General features: G+C 39.4%; 2 long non-coding RNA genes across 2 annotated transcripts; one reads left to right on the top strand and one right to left on the bottom strand.

The window, feature by feature from the left end:
• Positions 1 to 1787: 1787 nt before the first annotated feature.
• On the bottom strand, positions 1788 to 11179 carry LOC115175629 (uncharacterized). Its single transcript, XR_003872070.1, has 6 exons — positions 11040 to 11179; positions 4922 to 4959; positions 3233 to 3618; positions 2928 to 3077; positions 2669 to 2737; positions 1788 to 1906 (listed from the first exon to the last, which is right to left on the bottom strand). It is a non-coding gene; the product is annotated as an uncharacterized LOC115175629 (long non-coding RNA).
• On the top strand, positions 7229 to 8266 carry LOC115175630 (uncharacterized). The gene is made up of 2 exons (XR_003872071.1): positions 7229 to 7748; positions 7940 to 8266. It is a non-coding gene; the product is annotated as an uncharacterized LOC115175630 (long non-coding RNA).
• Positions 11180 to 23176: the final 11997 nt, after the last annotated feature.

Below are 23176 nucleotides of genomic sequence, written 5' to 3'. Positions count from 1 at the left end.
GAGCGTCGCTGCACAGCTATTTTCAGGTCTCTCCAGAGATGTTCGATTGGGTTCAAATCCAGGCTCTGGCTGGGCCGCTCAAGGACATTCAGAGACTTTTCCTGCATTGTCAATCCTGCATTGTCTTGGCTGCGTGCTTAGGCTTGGTCCTTCTTCCCCAATTGCTCAGTTTGGCACGGGCGGCCAGCTCCAGTAAGAGTCTTGGTGGTTCCAAACTTATTCCATTTAAGACTGATGGAGGCCACTGTGTTCTTGGTACACTTCCCCAGATCTGTGCCTTGACACAATCCTGTCTCGGAGCTCTACTAATAATTCCTTCGACCTCATGGCTTGGGTTTTGCTCTGACATGGACTGTTAACTGTGGGACCTTATATAGACAATTGTGTGCCTTTCCAAATCATGTCCAATCAATTGAATTTACCACAGGTGGACTCCAATTAAGTTGTAGCAACATCTCAAAGATGATCAATGGAAACAGGATGCACCTAAGCTCAATTTCGAGTCTCATAGCAAAGGGTCTGAATACCTATGTAAATAAGATCTGTTTTTTTATTTTTCATACATTTGAAAAAATTCTAAAAACCAGTTTACGCTTTATTATGGGGTATTGTGTGTAGATTGATGAGCACTTTTTTTATTTAATACATTTTAGAATAAGGCTGTAACATAACACAATGTGGAAAAAATAAATTGATCTGAATGCTTCCCGAATGCACTGTATGTTTGGGGCAAATACAACACAACACATTACTGAGTAACTGCCTCCTTAATTTCAAACGTGGTGGCTGCATCATGGTATGGGTACGCTTGACATTGTTAAATACTGGGGAGTTTTTCGGTATAAAAGAAAAGGGAAACAGGCAAATTACTACAGGAAAACCTGCTTCCGTCAAATCAGATTTTATTTGTCACATGTGCCAAATACAACATGAAATGTTTACTTACAAGCCCTTAACCAACAATGCGGATTTTTAAAAAAAGTACAGAAATATTTGCTAAAAAACCAAAGCAACATTATAAAAAAATCTATAACGAGGCTATATCTATACAGGTACCAAGTCAATGTGCAGGGTACGGATTAGTTGAGATAATTGAGGTAATATGTACATGTAGGTAGGGGTAAAGTGACTATGCATAGATAATAAACAGTGAGTAACAGCAGCGTAAAAAAGGGGGTCAGAGCAAATAGCTTTACACCAGAGACTGAGGGAGAAATTCACCTTTCAGCAGGACAATAACCTACAACACAAGAACAAATCTACACTGGAGTTGCTTACCAAGAAGACACTGAATGTTCCTGAGTGACCAAGTTACAATTTTAACTTAAATATGCTTTAATGACTGTGTGATATGTGGTTGTCTTACCTAGCTACCTTAAGTTGAATGTAGGATAAGAGCATCTACAAAATTACCAAAATGTATCAGTTTTTACATTGGTGGCCTGCCCTTTGTGGTTTAGACACTAAACCTCTACTTTCTAACAATTTAAAATGTCTCTCTAAACTTAATTACATTTTGTTGTTACTATGTCTGCAAAACACTGGCCACGGTAGAAGGTTTTGATTACTGGGTAATTCAGCCCTGATTCAAACAGATTTTGCATACTCTTTGCAACCAGATGAAGACACTCTGTCTCGTAAGCATACACCTTCCAGTCCTCCAAAATCAACAGTCGCCCACTCTCTGCCTCACACTCATCAAAACCATCTATTACACCAATTACAACCATCTTCACTTCCTCTTTAAGGTAGAATTTGCTCAACTCTTCAATTTCTTTCTTGTTTCCTTTGTAAACAGTGTCATCTTGGTGCCCGATCTTCAACTTGTACCCCTTTGGTTTGTTAAGTGAAATCCTTTTATTACAATGTGCTGTCACTTTGTCTGAAACACATCTATGGTCACCATCTGTTGAGAACACAAAATGGCAACATTAGTACAAAAGATAATGTCATATGCATGTTATTTCATTAATCTTCAACAAGAGCAAGACCGTGACAATTTCTGAGAACCCTGGACAACATACATAAAAGCAATCACCCTCAGTTGCTGGAGAGGAAGGAACCCGCTCAGGGATTTCACCATGAGGCCAATGGGGATTTTAAAACAGTTAGAGTTTAATGGCTTTGATAGGAGAAAACTAAGGATAGATCAACAACATTTCAGTTACTCCACAATATTAACCTAAACGACAGAGTTAAAAAAAAGGAAGCCTGTACAGAAAGTATTATGTTTGGGGCAAATCCAATAACACACATTACTGAGTACCACTCATATTTTAAATCATTATGATGGCTGCATCATGTTATAATTATGCTTGTCAGCAGCAAGGATTAGGTGAGTTTAAAAAATAAAAATACAGAATAGAGCTAAGCACAGGCAAAACAGTTGTAGAGAAAAGCCTGGTTCGGTCTGCTTTCCAACAGAAAATGGCGGACAAAGTCACCTTTCAGCAAGACAATAGCCTAAAACACAAGACCAAATCTATACTGGAGTTGCTTACCAATATGACATTGAATGTTCCTGAGTGGCATAGGCAATATAAATAATGTGCAATATACATTTGTGCAAAAGGTGCATGAAGAGTGCAATAGAAAAACATTTTGGTTACTCAGCCATCATCAGTGTCATAGGGAACACCTATTGTGTATTAATATGTTAAATACAGACCATCACAATTAAAACGCAGCTTCTTTTTGGGGACTTCTACTGCAGTTTTTTTATACCGCTTCTTGGCCTCTGTTGAGAATACATTTGGTCATATGAGGAATGAATCACAAAATAATGTCTAAGCTTGTCACATTGAATTTTGCCTGAATATAACCTTTTCATTGTTGTTTATGCTTGATTGAAACTAATAACACATTTATAAAAGGACTTACAATTAAGGAGCAAAGTATTACTAATAGAAAATTATGCAAAAATGTACCTTTTTGTTCTGCGTTTGTAATTTGCGTTTGATGATTTCAAGGTTTCTCAGGAATTCTTCTTCTGTTGACTTCAAGAAACACTTATGAGCATCCTGTTTTTTCTGAATCTCATCACTGTCACGTTCAACATCAGACCATTCTTCTGGTGTCTGAAAAAGTGGAGTTTAAATAGTTTTTACATTAGTGGCCTGCCATTTGTGGTTTAGCCGCTAAACCGCTACTTTCAAATAATTGTCTGAAAACATCCCTCTTGAAACTTAATTATAAGGTAGTTACATACATCGCTAATCAGTTTTGATCTTACCATGTTTTCAAAACACTGGCCACGGTAGAAGGTTTTGATTCCTGGGTAATTCAGCCCTGATTCAAACAGATTTTGCATACTCTTTGCAACCAGATGAAGACACTCTGTCTCGTAAGCATACACCTTCCAGTCCTCACCTACCAAAATCAACAGTTGCCCACTCTCTGCCTCACACTCATCAAAACCATCTATTACACCAATTACAACCATCTTCACTTCCTCTTTAAGGTAGAATTTGCTCAACTCTTCAATTACTTTCTTGTTTCCTTTGTAAACAGTGTCATCTTGGTGCCCGATCTTCAACTTGTACCCCTTTGGTTTGTTAAGTGAAATCCTTAAATTACAATGTGCTGTCACTTTGTCTGAAACACATCTAATGTCACCATCTGTTGAGAACACAAAAGGGCAACATTAGTACAAAAGTTAACATAGAATATGCCTGTTATTTCATTTATTTTCAACAAGAGCAAGATCGTGACAATTTCTTAGAAGCCTGAACAACATACATAATAGCCATCACCCTCCACAAATTACAACCAAAAGCAGTTCAAAGACTATGTTGACCCAGACTGAAGACTGCTATAGCTCAAGTCTCATTAAATTATAGTGTATGTTAACCTTGCTGCCCGGTTGGTCTTTGATTTTTTTATCTAGGATTATGCGCAACAACTTGTATATTTGCATTTCTTATATTGTACTTGCACTTATTCTAGGCTATATGTATATACAGTGCCTTAGAAAATACTCACACCCATTTACTTAATTATTTTTAATTGTTTTTATGTTTCCAATAAGTTCTAAAGTTCAGGAGTAAAAATGTGCTTAACAAATCACATACTAAGTTGTATGGACTCTTTCTGTGTGCAATAATAGTGGATACATTTTTTTTTTTTAATGACTACCCCATCTCAGATATCACTCATATTTTCAAGCATGATGATGGCTGTATCATGTTATAGGTATGCTTGTCATCAGCACGGGTTAGGGAGTTTTTTTAAGGGGGAAAAAAAACAGATTGGAAATAAGCACAGGCAAAATAGTCATAGTGAATGAGAGTCACCTTTCAGCAGGACAATAACCTAAAACACAAGGCCAAATCTATACTGGAGTTGCTTACCAATACGAAATGTAATATTCCTGAGTAGCCTAGTTAGTTTTAGCTTAAATCAGCTTGAAAATCTATGGCAAGACTTAATGGCTGTCTAGCAATGATCAACCTGACAGAGTTCATAGAATTTTAAAAAGAATAATGGGCAAATATTGTGCGATCCAGGTGTACAAAACTCTTTGCCGTTACAGAGTATTTTGTGTAGATCATTGACAAAAAATGACAATGAAATCCATTTTAATCCCACTTTTTAACAAAACAAACTGTGGAAAAAGTCAAGGGGTGTGAATACTTTCTGAAGGCACTGTATGTTGTATCATGTGGTTTTATGTTGTGTGTTTTTATAAAACAAATTTAGGCTTCACTCAAAATGCCCTTCAGGCACAGTAAAGATGTTCTGGTTAGGTCAAGAAGAAATTTCCAGAGAAACTTCCCAGTGTGAAAGCTATCGATCCTTCGATAATGTTGGAACAATCTTTCTCTGAAGTATGAACAACAAACATCTTGTGTAACTCATCACCTTCCACAATTACAACGAGCATTAGACTAAGATGGCTTCAGGTATGAATAGGCAGTAGTACCTTCAGTCTGACATTGTAGAAAAGCCCTCACAATCCCACTGTTTGAGAGGAAAAATCAAACGATTAGACATGGTTTAGAAGACATCTTCTGTCCTGCCATACAGTACCAGGCCAGCCATAAAAACACTTAATTGTAATGAAATTTAATGCTAGTCGGGCATAAAAACGGATTGACCACCAAACACTTATTAGACAACCATCTGATGGATGGGACTGATTATCTATAAAAAAATATTGCCTAGCCAGGACAGTATTATTGTTCCAGCTGACTGTTCCAGCTGACTAATAGGTAGGTAATGTTAACAATTGTATTAGCTATGATCAGAAGCAAAAGTGGCACAGTATCCTGGCAGTAATTTAGTAGGATTATCCAAGTCAGTGTGAACAGACCAGTCTCTCTTTTATAGAAATACATAAATTATATAGATTTTATATCACGTCCCTGATCTGTTTCACCTGTCCTTGTGCTTGTCTCCACCTTCTCCAGGTGTCGCTCATCAGCACAGAGAATTTGGCCAAACTTTATTTGGGGATACTTCCTCAATTCCCAAGAGGGAAGACAACACGTCTTCTAAACTTCTATGTGTAGTTGCAGGGGGTTTGTTTGAATTTATACAACGGGTGGATCTAATCCTGAATGCTGATTGGTTAAAATCGCATTCCAGCCGGTGTCTTTCCACAAGTTTCCACCAGCTAAATCTATGACATTAAAATGCCTATTTACTCTGTTCCATCTCAATGCTCAATCCACTGTCTCATCAACCCAGGCAGGGAAGTTATAAACTTGATCTCCACTATAAAAACCATCACAACATTATCTCACATTTCTTTTAGACTAACATTTAGTTTTCAACAGCGGAGGTTTGTATAAACCTTACTGTCTGTCTCTCCGACATTTGCAACATTGTTTCAATATTCAAATTCGATCTCAAACTGTCCCATAGTAATGAATGTGTAGGGGTCGGGAGTTGGGACGAGAGAGAGACAGGCAGCGTTTCTCAGCCAGTAGAAATCATGAATCAGCTGGCATCATTTTTATGGATATTAAAACAAATAAATATAAATTTAAAAAAGGTCAAATGAAAAGACTGCTAGTTTGCAGTCTTTCCAGCTTCCGTTTGCAGTGATTGTGTTAGTTGTGTTGTTGGCTAGCTCCTCTGAACAATAGTGTCCTAGTGAGAGAGCACATTATCTATACCAGGTGAAATTGTGCATCATTAGCTCTGTTATGGATATATCCAAATAAATGTCACTATAAAACAGAGGTAAAGTTGGTTTTATATTCACACATTTGGACATTCAACAGACATTCGCCAAAAGCCATTTAAAATTGTACAAATCAATAACTAATCCATTGATTGTCACAGAAACATAAAAATAAATATGGTTTATTCTATAAAATGTCTAGCATACTTTTATAACCTTTGTTTTGAATAAAAAAATCCAGTTTTGATTTGATGGAAATACATACAATCTTTAAAATGCAATTTGAAGCTGTGTAAATCAATAATTAATTCACCCATTGTCACAGAATCATCAAACTAGATATTATTTCTTCTATAAATGTCTAGCATACTTTTACAACCTTTGTTTTGAATACAAATTCCAGTTTCAACTTGATAGAAATACATAATCTATCAAATGTCATTTAACTGTATAAATCAATAATTAATTCACAGTTTGTCACAGAAACATCAAACTAGGTATGATTTATTCTATAAATGTCTAGCATACTTTTACAACCTTTGTTTTGAGGAAAAATTATATTTTTGATTTCATAGAAATACATAATCTATGTCACGTCCCTGATCTGTTTCACCTGTCCTTGTGCTTGTCTCCACCTTCTCCAGGTGTATCTCATCATCCACGGTGTATTTATCCCTGTGTTTTCTGTCTCTCTGGGCCAGTTCGTCTTGTTTGCTAAGTCAACCAGCGTTTATCTCCTAGCTCCTATTTTTCTCAGTCTGTTTTTCCTATTTCTCCTGATTTTGACCCTTGCCTGTCCTGACACCGAACCCGCCTGCCTGACCATTCTTCCTGCTCTGACCTCAAGCCTGCCTAACGCCTTGTACTGTTTGGACTCTGATCTGGTTTATGAACTCTTGCCTGTACCCGACCTGCCTTATGCCTACCCCTTGTTATATAATAAATATCGGAGCTCAACCATCTGCCTCCTGTGTCTGCATATTGGTCACGCATTATGCCCTTATAATTTAAAGCGGTAAAAATCAATAACTAATTCACAAACATCAAACTATGTATGATGCATTCTATAAATGTATAGCATATTTTTACAACCTTTGTTTTGAGGAAAGATTTCAGTTTAGATTTTATTGAAATACATAAAATCTATAAAATGCCATTTATGTCAAACCCTGATCTGTTTCACCCGTCTTTGTGATTTTCTCCACCCCCCTCCAGGTGTCGCCCATCTTCCCCTGTGTATTTATACCTGTATTCTCTGTTGGTCTGTTTCCAGTTCGTCTTGTTTGTTTGAGTCAACCAGCGTTTTGTGTCTCACCTCCTGCTTTTTCTAGTCAATCTTTTCTTGCCCTCCTGGTTTTGACCCTTGCCTGTCCTGACTCTGAGCCCACCTGCCTGACCACTCTGCCTGTCCCTGACCCTGCCTGCCGTCCGGTACCGTTGCCCGACCTCTGGTTTTCTGACCACTGCCTGCCTTGGCCTGTCTACTGCCTGCCCCTGTTGGAACATTAAACTTTTGTTTATTCGACGTGGACTGCATCTGGGTCTTCCCTTCATACCTGATCATTTAAAGCGGTATAAATCAACAACTAATTCACCGTTTGTCACAGAAACATCAAACTAGGTATGATTTATTCTAGAAATGTCTAGCATACTTTTATAACTTTTGTTTTCAGTAAAAATTCCCGATTTGATAGAGGGCATGTAGTCCATCTAGAGGGTGTGTGGTCAAAGTTCTAACGAGTCTGTTATACCCTATTAGAGGGGGCCTGGCAGAAAATTCTGCATCTTCAGTCATATTAAATTCGATTACAGGAAAAAACTACGAGATGAAGGGGTCAGGCCTGACTAACAAAGACCAGTGGATGGATCAAGAGGATCAACATGGACATTCCACAGTGGAGATAAAGAAAACTAAGAGTGAACCATAACATATGTATATACTGTATATAGCTAGCATGGGTATTGAAAGATACCAGAGGGTGGATAACAAAAAAAACATTAATATAAGAAGTAGACGGTACATGTTTGGTTTTTGGGCTAAATGTGTACATTATGATTTGTCTCTGAACTGTATGTGAACCCCTCTGCAATCTACTGGCACTAACTATTAAAAACTAGGACTTCAACCAGGCATAAAAATGTGGTCCTCTTTTTTTCCAGTCTTCAATGTGAAGCAAGACGGCTCAATGTGTGCTTTGCATCATCCAGAGAGAACTGATGATCATCTGACGATCATCTGACTAACTGGGGTTGTCTTTGTGTAAAATAACAGTAGGCTATAAAAACTAATGTAGTTTCATCCTTCAAGACATTTAGAAGTATGAAACTGTCTTAACTTTTTTATCAGGGTTATACTTGTATTATTGCTTTAACGCTCTATTATCATGACTCTATTGTATTATTCTACTGTGAGATACTAAATACATACTATGACAGCAATTCACTGTAATAGGTACACGTTGTATCTGGCACAAGTGACGATTAAACTGATTTGGATTTCAAAGACTGACATTATTGTAATGTTTGATATTACAACATTGATGTGTGATATCTTTTTTTATCAACAAATATGTTTTTTTGCCAATGCCTGTCTTTATTACTATATGATTTATATTGCCTGAATACTCAACGAGATGAACACCTCAGTTATGTGTGCTTCTTTTAGGGTTGTGGTCAAATGCATGTCATTTAAAGTCAATTTAGCAATTGAAGAAAAATCCAATTCAATTTGAAAATGTTCCTAATTGCAAAAGCATGTAACAGAATTTGGGTATTCCAGAACTGTAATTTACATGTAAATAAACAAAACCCTGTTTTATATGTTTTTAATACTGCAGATAGAATGCTCTGTGTGCCAGAGATGGTACCATTCAGCTTGTCTGGGGATGACAAAGGACTTCAACAAAGCCAAAATAGAAAATGATTGGAAGGGGCCTCTTTACTGTTAAATTAGAGACGTATAAATAAATGACTTGTGTATTGTAACTACTTTAAAATGTGGAACTGTTGCACTAAAAATGCTAACTTTTATTTGGCATACAATTTAAGATTGTAAACATTGTACAACTTTATGTAAACATTGTCTAACTTCATATGGAACAAATTACACTTGAAATTAACATTTATGTTAAGTTACTGCGACAATCACTGAATTAGTTATTGATTTCTTCATTTTCAAATGTAATATTTGAGATTATGTATTTTTATCAAATCAAAACTGGAATTTCTACTCAAAGCAAAGGTTGTAAAAGTATACTAGACATTTATAGAATAAATCATACCTAGTTTGATGTTTGTCATAATCAGTGAAAACGTTATTGATTTATACCGCTTTAAATGGCTTTTTATAGATTTTATGTATTTCTATAAAATCTAAACTGGAATCTTTCCTCACAACACAGGTTGCAAAAGTATGCTAGACATTATAGAATAAATCATACCTAGTTTGATGATTATGTGACAAAGGGTGAATTAGTTATTGATTTATACTGCTTTAAATTGTATTTTAAAGATCATGTATTTCCATCAAATCAAAATTGGATGTTTTATTCAAAACAGAGGTTGTAAAAGTATGCTAGACATTTATAGAATAAACATTATATTTATGTTCCTGTGACAATCAATTAATTAGTTATTGATTTTTACAATCTGAAATGGATTTTGGCGAATGTCTGTTGAATGTCCGAATATAAAACCAACTTTACCTGGGTCTAGAAAACAGCTTAAATACATGCAGCTACTGTTGTTATTCTGTCTGTACTGTTTGACGTGACTGTTAGTTACCCGAAGTTGTCTAGCTAGCAAGCAAGGGATAAGAACATTGCCAGCCAGTATGGCAATTGAATATTTAGAACAAACGACTGGGTCGTGTCCATAGATACAAAATAAAAAGACTGAACGACGGGGGTCGTGTCTCTGGCAACCGAACCGATATAATGAACCACCAGCCGGCTTGGGTAGCGTAACAAAACATTATTTATGAAAAGCAATATATTGATGTTTTATAAAAACTATCATTTCTTTACAAGCATGATAGCTGTACTTTTAGTTCATGGTTGACACAGCTTGTTGGTCATTAGCCAAATCAGCTTTTCTCAATTACTTTAAAGCATCCAAATGGTATTTAGGACTTCACAACTGGTAATTTCCAATTTAGGGTTAGGGTTATATATTCCTCTAGACGCATCTTTGTTGCCAAGCATAGTTGTCTTCTAGCTTATCTTCATGTGTGTACCCGAGAGTCAGACACCCAAGGACAGTGCCTGTTCTTATGCCACAGCCATTCTCCCCTCTATCAGTTCCTCACATACACCTGTCCTTGAGCGGCCCCACAACCAGGCATTGTGTGTGTGTTTGTGTGTGTGTGTCACGAGTCTACTCAGCCTACACTACTAGTCAGCAACCCTCCAGTCAGTCATGTCTGTTATATGTCGCTCAATCTATGTTAATACAATATAAACCTCTTATGTTTAGCATTAGTATTCATAAGTTATGCACCACAACTAATTTTATTATATAGGTTTAAATAGTTGTATTATATTGGTTATGCAAACAAATAGTTGGTTAAACCCTAACAGCTTGAAGGAACAGAGAAGTCTACTACAAAGCAGGATCAATGAGTTAGCCAGCTAACTTAGATAAACAACCAGAAATAACTACTGATTTTATGGTTAATTTTTAAAACTAAACTCATATGTTTTTGGTTGTTGATCCAATTATATCATTCCCATTTCAGGTCAACTTTTGAAAAGATTACGTTATTTCATAATATTTTGGAGTTCGCTTACTAACTCATTGATTCTTCTTTGTAGCATATTCCTCTGGTATCAAGTGAAGTAGCCAGAGCACCTACTCTAGTAGCCTAACTGGAAAATGTGTACGTTGTCAAATGAGACATCGTTTTGTGACTCACCTGTTTTGACAGAAAACGGTATTTCTCTTGAATACAAACATTTATGTCCTCCAACCAAATGGCCTTCATATTTTATACTCTGCGATTGCTGCTCCTCCTCATTGCATGTTTCTCAGTTTTGCTTTCGTCTCTCTCCTCGCCCCTACATGGGTTCGAACCAGGGACCATCTGCACACGTCAACAACTGTCTCCCACGAAACATCGTCACCTATCGCTCCACAAAAGCAGCGGTCAACAACTACTTCAAGGTCTCAGGGCGAGTGAAGTCACGGATTGAAACGCCAGGGTCGGTATAATTTGTAGAACGTTCCAACAGGAATCCGTTCCAAAAACTTCGTTGCCAACAAACAACACATACAAAGTCGTATAGAGGTAGAATGAGACCGGGTAGGGGGTGGGCTGTGTAATTACGTTTTTCACTCACAACGTTTATTCGGAAAAATGTCTTATCTTCGTTCTGGTAGCCTCCACTATTTCTCGTTCGTTGGTTTAGTTATTATTTCCGGTGTTCCAGAAATGTAACTAATGACCGCTAGCCCCTGTATTTTATTAGCTCGGTGGCTTGTACACAATTGTTACCGATGATACTGTATATACCAGCCTACTCGTACTACAGAAATATACTGTAACGACCCGGTATTGTGTTCTGTGTTCGTGGGTGTGTTATGGTTCTCATGGCTACTAGCAGGGGTTGAATGTGTCAGGACAGAGGGAAAGGGTGGGGGGTATGATAGGTAATCCCGCGGGATTTGGAAACGCATAAATAAGGATTGCTGTCTCATCTCTCTCTCTCTTTCTATTCGGGCCTTGATCTGTTCTTATGGGGGTGACCCTTAACCCGACATGGTGTAATTGTGTACGTTCGGTATTTAGCGGCGTGGGCTGTGGCCACAACAATAGCCCAGTTTAGGAATAAACCTGTGTTCTAACCTGCACACCTGGAGTCCGTCTCTTTTCCTTTTATGACCCAGCCGGGTCATTACAATACTATAGCGACCCGCACAGACAGCTGTGTGTTATGTTTAGGCTATTAGTTGGTTGTGTTGTACTTACCAGTACCCAGTGTACGCGGGGTCAGACATGCCAATCAGCCTGCTATCTGCCAATCACGGGAATGCCTGGAATGTTCTGACGCCGGGCATCCTGGTGGTTGGCGGAGTGGCGTGGAGGGGGGTTGGGCAGGGGGATGGAGCATTGGAAGTTAAGACCAGGTTTAGCCATTATTCTCTCTCTTTCGTTTGGCCACGACTGGTCACGGTTGTTTTATAGGGTATCCTTAATTTATTTGGCGTGGGCTACGGCCAAACAGAAGCCTGTGTGAATTTGGGTTAATAAACCGTAAATTCGTAAACTCAAACCTCTGTCTGGACAATTGTTCCTTTATGATCTAGTCCGGTCCTTACAATACATTGTATATTGCCAAGTTCTCTCTGTGGTAATCCTGTTTCCCAGATATAGCAGGTAACTTGTGTCGATGTTGTTGAGTTCAACTTGCCTAGTTAGATAAAAAATTAAATAAATTAGAAAATTAAAAATATGCTTTGACCTATTTCAGATAACGTCAGGATGCTTGACTCACTACAGCTGCTTTTAAAGAACTTTCCAGTCGTTTGTGCTTTACATTCCGACTTTACATTCTGACTTTTGAATGTCTGTTCATTGGACATATATAAGTGTCTAATAAAAAAGAGCAATGCATGTTGAAAAAAATAAATATATATTTTACCTTTATTTATACAGATTCTTATTGAGATAACATCTCTTTTTCAAGAGAGACCTGAGACCTGTAAAGCATCCCATCTGTTTTAAGGTTATAGTGTGTGTGTGTGTGCGTGCATGCGTGTGTGGTGTAGTTCCTCTTGATGTCCACTGGGTGTGAGCACAGTTTCAATTTTTTATTTTATACATTTTTTTATTTCACCTTTATTTAACCAGGTAGGCTAGTTGAGAACAAGTTCTCATTTACAACTGCGACCTGGCCAAGATAAAACAACGCAGCTCGACACAAACAACAACACAGAGTTACACATGGAATAAACGAAACATACAGTCAATAATACAGTAGAAAAAGTCTATATACAGTGTGTGCAAATGAGGTAAGATAAGGGAGGTAAGGCAATAAATAGGCCATGGTGGCGAAGTAATTACAATATAGCAATTAAACACTAGAATGGTAGATGTGCAGAAGATGAATGTGCAAGTAGAAATTCTGGGGTGCAAAGGAGCAAGATAAATAAATACAGTATGGGGATGAGGTAGTTGGATGGGCTATTTACAGATGGGCTATGTACAGGTGCAGTGATCTGTGAGCAGCTCTGACAGCTGGTGCTTAAAGCTAGTGAGGGAGATATGAGTCTCCAGCTTCAGTGATTTTTGCAGTTCGTTCCAGTCATTGGCAGCAGAGAACTGGAAGGAAAGGCAGCCAAAGGAAGAATTGGCTTTGGGGTGACCAGTAAGATATACCTGCTGCAGCGAGTGCTACGGGTGGGTGCTGCTATGGTGACCAGTGAGCTGAGATAAGGCGGGGCTTTACCTAGCAGAGACTTGTAGATAACCTGGAGCCGGTGGGTTTGGCGACAAATATGAAGCAAGGACCAGCAAATGAGAGCATACAGGTTGCGGTGGTGGGTAGTACATGGGGCTTTGGTGACAAAACAGATGGCACTGTGATAGACTAGATCAAATTTGCTGAGTAGAGTGTTGGAGGCTATTTTGTAGATGACATCGCCGAAGTCAAGGAACGGTGGGACAGTCGGTTTTACGAGGGTATGTTTAGCAGCATAAGTGAAGGAGGCTTTGTTGCAAAATAGGAAGCCGATTCTAGATTAAATTTTGTATTGGAGATGCTTAATGTGAGTCTGGAAGGAGAGTTTACAGTCTAACCAGACACCTAGGTATTTGTAGTTGTCCACATATTCTAAGTCAGAACCGTCCAGAGTAGGGATGCTAGACGTGCGGATGGGTGCGGGCTGCGATCGGTTGAAGGGCATGCATTTAGTTTTACTTGCATTTAAGAGCAGTTGGAGGCCACGGAAGGAGTGTTGTATGGCATTGAAGCTCGTCCGGAGGTTTGTTAACACAGTGTCCAAAGAAGGGCCAGATGTACACAGAATGGTGTCATCTGCGTAGAGTTGAATCAGAGAATCACCAGCAGCAAGAGCAACATCATTGATATATACAGAGAAAAGAGTCGGCCCGAGAATTGAACCCTGTGGCACCCCCATAGAGAATGCCAGAGGTCTGGACAACAGGCCCTCCAATTTGACACACTGAACTCTATCTGAGAAGTACTGTAGTTGGTGAACCAGGCGAGGCAGTCATTTAAGAAACCAAGGTTGTTGAGTCTGCCGATAAGAATGCGGTGATTGACAGAGTCGAAAGCCTTGGCCAGGTCAATGAAGACGGCTGCACAGTACTGGGACTGTGCTGGGACAAGTGCTGGAGAAAAAAAATAGTCACACGCTAGATCAAACAATGAAATGCGAACAAAGTTCGGCAGGATGTCATCCAGAATGTGGAAATGTAAGGCCCTTTGCAAGGGGTCAAAGGTCACAATAGGGCAGAATGGAAAGTATCACCAATAACCAGAGACTGGATGCATTATTAGTGTATTTGTATACAGTTCTGCACATGAACAGAAAAAACCTGGTTAATCTTTCACCCGTTAGTTTGAATTTCTCTACCCCACACTGTCAGATCGTGAAGTTACAGTTGTCGTAGTTCATGAACGTCTTTGACAGGAAAGTTGTGGTTAGCTAATGGCCAACTTTACCCAAAATTGAGAAATGGGTTGTTTTTGTGTATATGTAAGACATAAAGCGTAATAAATGCAAAAGGTAACAAAATGTTTTCTGATAGGGTCTACTACATCATAGGCCCTGTCCATTGGACAGGGCCACAGTGTCTCCCTACCTCTCATATCTCAGCCTCCGGTATTTATGCTGCAATAGTTTGTGTCAGATGGCTAGGGTCAATCTGTTATATCTGGACTATTTCTCCTGTCTTATGCGCCCTCTAATTCTCCCTCTCCCAGGACCTGACACCTGGAACCATACCTCAGGACTACCTGGCCTGATGACAACAACCTCTCCCTCAATGGGAGCAAGACAAAGGGGCTGATCGTAGACTATAGGAAAAGGAGGGCTGAACAGGCCCCCATTAACATCGATGGGACTGAAGTGGAGCAATTCGAGAATTTCAAGTTCCTTCGTGTCCACGCCACCAACGAACTATCATGGTCGAAACACACCAATACAGTTGTGAAGAGGGCATGACAAAACCTTTCCCCCTCAGGAGACTGACAATATTTAGCATGGGCCCCCAGATCCTCAAAAAGTTCTACAGCTGCACCATCAAGAGCATCCTGAGAGGTTGTATCACCACCTGGTATGGCAACTGCTGTGCATCTGACCATAAGGCGCTACAGAGGGTAGTGCATACGGCCCAGTACATTACTGGGGCAAAGCTTCCTGACATCAAGAACCTATATACTAAGCGGTGTCAGAGGAAGGGCCAAAAAAATTAAGACCCCCACCCCCTGTCACGGCTGTCATAGAGAGGGGACCAAAGTGCAGCATGCGTGTAGTTCCACATTTTATTTACTCTGTGAAACTCATGCAATACATCAAAATAACTGAATAGACAAAAAACAACAAACTGTGACGCAGAGGAGAACCAACACTACTCAAAAATAATCCCCCACAAAACCCAGGAAGCAAAACCCCTACTTAAATATGATCTCCAATTAAAGACAACGAGGACCAGCTGCCTCCAATTGGCGATCATCCCAAACAAGAACATAGAAATATAAAACATAGAAAAACACAAAACACCCCCTGTCACGCCCTGACCTACTCTACCATAGAAAATAACATCTTACTATGGTCAGGACGTGACACCCCCAGTGTTTTTACACTAATGCTACTCGCTGTTTATTATCTATGCAAAGTCACTTTACAAATTACCTTAACTAACCTGTACCCCCGCACATTGACTCGGTACCGGTACCCAAGGATTATAGCGTCGTTATTGTTATGTAATTTTCTTGTGTTACTTGTGGATTTTATTTTATTTTTTTACTTTAGTTTACTTAGGAAATATTTTCTTAACTTTATTTCTTGATCTGCATTGCTGGTTAAGGGCTTGTAAGTAAGCACTTAATGGTAAGGTCCAGAGCTGTTGTATTCGTGGCATGTGACAAATAACATTTGATTTGGCTTGGTTTTTGCTCTGGCATGCACTGTCAACTGTGGGACCTTAGATAGACAGGTGTGTCTTTCCAAATCATGTCAAATCAGTTGAATTTACCACAGGTGTACTCCAATCAAGTTCTACAAACATCTCTAGGATGATCAATGGAAACTAGATGCACCTGAGCTCAATTTGAGTCTCAAAGCAAATCATTATGTAAAGTAGTGCACTGAATAGGGTGCCATTTGATAAGCAGCTCAAGTGTTTGACACAGTACACACTTAATCATCTCAATAATGAGAAACAGCTGTAATAGGGTTTTTTAAAATAACTTAATAATATAAAGTGTTTTGAAATTCAGCTCACAAGTGGGACGCATGCCTAGAGTTTGAAATGGGCCCTGGTCAAATGTATGGCTCTACAAATGTCATGTCCTGACCAGTGAAAAGGGTCATTTGCTATGGTAGAATGGTCAGGGCGTGGCAGGGGGGTTGTTTTGTGAGTTTATTTTTTTTTTGGATCTAGGGTATTTTGTTCTAGTTTTCTAGTTTTATGTTTCGTTTTTATGTTTGGCCAGTATGGTTTCCAATCAGAGGCAGGTGTCTTTCGTTGTCTCTGATTGGAAGCCATACTTAGGCAGCCTGTTTTCCTTTGGGTTTTGTGGGTGGTTATTTTCCATTTAGTTATTGTACCTGACGGAACTGTTGAGCGTTTGGTTGTTTTGTAAGTGTTATTCATTAAAAGAGTTAAGAATGAGCACTATACACGCTGCGCCTTGGTCTATTTTCAACGACTCATGTGACAATAAAGGGAATTGGGTGCCATTTGGGATGCAACCAAGAACTCTCAATGAAACTAGCCCACAGGAATAGAGTGCCAGCTGAATGAGAGAACAGATCTCGTTTTAACGCACGTCCAACTTGGCACCACAAGAGGTTGATGATACCTTAAGTGGGGAGGACAGGCTTGTGGTAAAAGCTAGAGTGAAATGTGTGGAATGGTATCAAATACATCGTGTTTGATGCCTTTCAACTCCATTCCAGCCATTATTATGAGGCGTCTTCTCCTCAGCAGCCTCCTGTGCTCGGCACTGGTCACTTGTTAATGGACATTACCTTTATTTCTACAAAGTATAGTTTAAAACAGGTAGGAGGAGATTTCAGAATCTCTCTGCATTTCCAGAGATCCAAGCAGAAAGTGTAGAGTTGTAGAGTACGGTCTGACTATCTCCAGGGCAGCTGGCTAAAGTGTTCTTTACACTAGAGTCAAACCAGACCTTAACTCCTAGTCAAACAAAGCGTAAATATTTTTGGGGGTTTCATAGCATAGAAATAGTGAAATGCCATTAATTACCTAATTATCATTAAATCAAAGGACAGGGGGGTAATGCTGTGACAGTTCATAAGGAAATCAGTCAATTGAAATGCATTCATTAGGCCCTAATCTATGGATTTCACATGACTGGGAATTGTGAGGGCATTTTCTGTTAAACCTTAGTAATGCTTGTGTACTAAAATATCCTTCTTTAAACCTAGGCATTGGGCTTGAGATAGTTTATTTAACAAACTCATATAAGATAGAAAAGTGTGTGTGCATTAATAAGAGGCCTGTTCTAACTGTTTTGTGTGTGTAGCATGACCTCATGATGTCTGGGCGCTCAGCCAAGAGCTGACAGAAACTAGTTCCTCTTAGCTTAACTAGAGACAGGGCAAAGTGTTATATTCTGCACACTAGTGATAGAGCTATTGTTCTGTTTGGAGCCTGTTTCTAGGCAAAAGATTCATGTTTTGTGTGTGTGTGTGTGTGTGACCAGTACAACCATACATTATCTGGGCCGACAGTCAAAGGCGCTTGCTTGCCCAACTTGGGGGAACCGTTGAGCTACTGTTAGAGGAAGTATGTCAGGAGTGACTTCCTGTCATTCTGGCCCCTATTGTCCTCACTCAGTTGCGACAGACTGAGGCAACCTTTTCACCCAGTTGTCTCCCCTCACACACATACATAGGGTCACGTGTTTTGCAGATGCTTGCATGGGGTAGCTTGACTATATAAATGCTCCTGTACTCTTTGTACAGCAGGCTCTCACTCCATTTCACCTGCATCGGTGGTGCGACCAGCTTCCTTATTATAATACGTTTTTATTAAAAGTAATACTTTGATTGATTATTGACTTTGCCACTCATCACTATTAGTTAAAGGTAGAATTTCCACCACAGAATACAGATACTGTATGTATCTGTTGGTCACAGATACCTTAAAAAAATGTAGTGGCGTGGATCTGAAAACCAGTCAGTATCTGGTGTGACCACCATTTGCCTCATGCAGTGCAACATCTCCTTCAGAGTTGATCAGACTGTGGATTGTGGCCTATGGAATGCTGTCCCACTTCTCTTCCAATGTCTGTGCGAAGTTGCTGGATATTGGCAGGAACTGGAACACGCCTTCGTACACAACGATACAGAGCATCCCAAACATGCTCAATGGGTGACACATCTGGTGAGTATGCAGGCCATGGAAGAACTGGGACATTTTCAGCTTCCAGGAATTGTGTATCGATCCTTGCAATAGTGGGCCTTGCATTATAAAGCCAAAACATAAGGCGATGGCAGCGATTGAACGCCACGACAATGTGCCCCAGGATCTCTTCACAGTATCTCTGTGCATTCAAATTGCCATCGATAAAATGCAATTGTGTTAGTTGTCCATAGCTTATGCCTGCCCATACCATAACCCCACCATGGGGCACTCTGTTCACAACATTAACATCAGCAAACGATGCCATGGTCTGCGGTTGTGAGGCCATTTGGAAGTACTGCCAAATTCTATAAAACAACGTTGGAGGTGTCTTATGTTAGAGAAATTAAAATGAAATTCTCTGGCAACAGCTCTGATGGACATTAATGCAGTCAGCATGCCAATTGCATGCTCCTTCAAGACTTGAGACATCTAAGGCATTGTGTTGTGTGACAGAAGTGCACATTTTTAAAGTGGCCATTTATTGTCCTTTTAGTGCTGTCACCTCATTAGTCAGTATGTGTTACACCTGTGCTGGTTACCATCTCGTTAGTGGGAAGGTGTATCATTTGTGCTGGCCCAGGTGCTATTTAAGAGTGGCTGGCCCAGTGCTCAAAGTTGTCTGGATAGTTTCGGAGGGTTAATACCTTTAGTTGTCTTGCCCTATTTTTATTTCTAGACAATCAGCTTCTTGATTTGCCATCTTGGCGAAGGAGAAATTCACAGGGATGTAAAAACATTTGTGAGAAATAAGCTTTTTGTGCGCATGGAACATTTCTGGCCTCTTTTATTAAAGCTCATGAAACATGGGACCAACACTTAACATGTTGTATTTATATTTTTGTTCAGTGTAGATTACTTTCCATTTGTGATGCATTAGAAGACAAAACAATATTACCAATTGAACGTTATCTATTGCAGGATAAATCAATGTTAGTTTACACAGCTGGCCGTTAATGGATGTTGCATTTTACTTTATGGGTTGGGTTTGTAGGCTTCTTATAACCCATTGCTTTCTATTACAGGGACTAATATGATATAATACCAAAGTCTGTCTTATTTTTAGTCATTCCAATTAATTTAATACCCCTCGATCGTCAAGAATATGACTTGGAAATATACACTCAGTGTTCAAAACATTAAGAACATGCTTTTTCCATGACAGACTGACAAGGTGAAAGCTATGATTCCTTATTGATGTTAATTGTTAAATCCACTTCAATCAGTGTAAATGAAGAGGATGAGACAGGTAAATATTAGGATGGTGTTTTGTTTTGTACATTATATTTTAGTCAAATTCTTTTACTTGAGCATAATTCTTTTTTGGGGCAACTCAGTCGGGGGGTGTCAATTTACTTTTCAGAATTGGAATAGTAGGATACACAAGGTGCAATTTTGAAAATGTGTTGTGCATCAGCAGCTTTTCTCTTATGTTAGTCACTGACAGTCACTCAATTAGCCATGTCAGCTAACAATTGTTTTGATTGGTAAGTTAATCTAGCCAGCTATCTAAACTTGTATGAATCATGTCTGAATACCGACAGGCCACGCAGGCAGTTACCCAGGGGCCCTGACCTCCAGGGGGCCCTCCTTGATTTTGTTAGTCATGCTCACTCAGATATCATTAACATGGCATAAGGCATGGAAAAATGTGTAGAATTGAAGGAAATCGACCAAAAGTGTTTTGCCCGTGAGGTGGGCTGGCCCCCATCCAAATATCGCTTAGGGCCCCCAAAATCAGTTACCCAATCTAGGCAGGCCCCCCCAGTTACCCATATGGGCCTCCTATCTCCTCCACATCTTATGATTAGCAGAGCATCAATGCGCTATGTAGATATGAATAAGTGATATCCGAATGGTCCGTAGACCTCACGACTGCTGTTGTCCTTACCTCCAAGCGTTTATTCAAGTTGGATCATCTCTGAATGCCGACAAGTCACACCATTGAAAGACATAGCTTGGACTGTAGCCTATAAAAACTTATTGCTGCATCCAACGCATTTGGTGTGTCACAGTGATCAGACTCACTCAGTCGGAACAAATGTACATTTGCACCTTTTTTCAACAGAAAGGTGTCTTGATTTTTTCACCAACATCCTTTCTGAATTGAATAGTAATCCTAGAAGTAATCAGCTAGTTTTTTGAAAGTATCTGTAATCTGATTACATAATTTTTCTGGTAGCATAACAAATAACAGTTTATTTTTTGGGTAATCTGTTACTCCCCAATCCTGAGTATGGACCAACGGACCTCGTTGAAGACCGAATGTGGCCCTGGGGCAAAAAGCCAATTCTAGATTTAACTTTGGATTGGAGATGTTTAATGTGAGTCTGGAAGGAGAGCTTACAGTCTAACCAGACACCTAGGTATTTGTAGTTGTCCATATATTCTAAGTCAGAACTGTCCAGAGTAGTGATGCTGGACGGTCGGGCAGGTGCGGGCAGCGATCGGTTGAAGAGCATGCATTTAGTTTTACTTGTATTTAAGAGCGGTTGGAGGCCACGGAAGGAGAGTTGTATGGCATTGAAGCTCGTCTGGAGGGTTGTTAACTTCTCTAGGGTAGGGGGCAGTATTTTGACGTCCGGATGAAAGGTGTGCCCAAATTAAACTGCCTGCTACTCAGACTCAGAAGGTAGGATATGCATATTATTAGTAGATTTGGATAGAAAACACTGCAGTTTATAAAACTGTTTGAATGATGTCTGTGAGTATAACAGAACTCATATGGCAGGCAAAACCCTGAGAAAAATCCAACCAGGAAGTGGGAAATCTGAGGCTGTAGTTTTTCAAGTGATTGCCTATCTAACACACAGTGACTTAGGGTTCCTTTTGCACTTCCTAAGGTTTCCACTAGATTTCAACAGTCTTTAGAAAGTTGTTTGAGGCTTCTATGGTGAACAGAGAGCGAACAAAGGAAGTTGGAAGTTGTTGACTCAGGAAAGGCGCGCGTTCATTGGCGCGCATTCACGTGAGAGGTAGCTGTGATCCATTACATTTTTCAAGACATTGGAATCGTCCGGTTGGAATATTATTGAAGTTTTATGTTAAAAAAGCCCTAAGGATTGATACTATACATCGTTTGACATGTTTCTACAAACGTAAATATAACTTTTTTTTACTTTTCGTCGTGAAATTGTGGGCGCTTCCTACATTTGGAGTAGCTTACTGAACGCGCAAACAACAAGGAGGTATTTGGACATAAATTATGGACTTTATCAAACAAAACAACATTTATTGTGGACCTAGGATTCCTGGGAGTGCATTCTGATGAAGATCATCAAAGGTAAGTGAATATTTATAATTCTATTTATGATTTTAGGTTACTCCAAAATGGCGGGTATCTGTATTGCCTGCTGTTGTTTTCTGAGCGCCGTACTCAGATTATTGCAAAGTGTGCTTTCCCCGTGAAGCTTTTTTGAAATCTGTCACAGCGGTTGCATTAAGGAGATGTTTATCTATAATTCTTTGAATAACAGTTTAATATTTTATCAACGTTTATGTATTTCTATAAATTGTATTTCTATAAATTGATGTGCTCATTCACCGGAAGTTGTTGAAGGAAAAACATTTCTGAACATTACGGGCCAATGTAAAATGGGGGTTTTGGATATAAATAAGAACTTTATCGAGCAAAACATACATGTATTGTGTAACATGAAGTGCTATGAGTGCCATCTGATGAAGATCATCAAAGGTTAGTGCTTAATTTTAGCTGTATTTCTGGTTTTTGTGACACCTCTTCTTGCTTGGAAAATGACTGTGTGGCTTTTCTTGTTTAGGTGGTGTCCTAACATAATCGAACGTTTTGCTTTCTCCGTAAAGCCTTTTTGAAATCGGACAATGTGGTTAGATTAAGGAGAGTCTTCTCTATAAAATGGTGTATAATACTTGTATGTGTGAGAAATTTGAATTATGAGATTTTGGTTGTTTTGAATTTGCCGCCCTGCAATTTCACTGGCTGTTGAATAGTGTGTCCCCAGGTGGGACATACCCAAGAGAGGTTAACACAGTGTCCAAAGAAGGGCCAGAAGTATACAGAATGGTGTCGTCTGCATAGAGGTGGATCAGAGACTCACCAGCAGCAAGAGCAACATCATTGATGTATACAGAGAAAAGAGTTGGCCCAATAATTGAACCCTGTGGCACCCCCATAGAGACTACCAGAGGCCCGGACAACAGGCCATCCGATTTGACACATTGAACTCTATCAGAGAAGTAGTTGGTGAACCAGGCGAGGCAATCATTTGAGAAACCAAGGCTATTGAGTCTGCCGATGAGGATGTGGTGATTGACAGAGTCGAAAGCCTTGGCCAGGTCAATGAATACGGCTGCATAGTATTGTTTCTTATCAATGGCTGTTACGATATCGTTTAGGATCTTGAGCGTGGCTGAGGTGCACCCATGACCAGCTCTGAAACCAGATTGCATAGCGG

This window comes from Salmo trutta, chromosome 36 (genome assembly GCF_901001165.1).
Source record: "Salmo trutta chromosome 36, fSalTru1.1, whole genome shotgun sequence".
NCBI classification, from domain to species: domain Eukaryota; kingdom Metazoa; phylum Chordata; class Actinopteri; order Salmoniformes; family Salmonidae; genus Salmo; species Salmo trutta.
The sequence above is the reverse complement of the archived record's forward strand: the minus strand, read 5'-3'. Positions and strand labels throughout refer to the sequence as shown.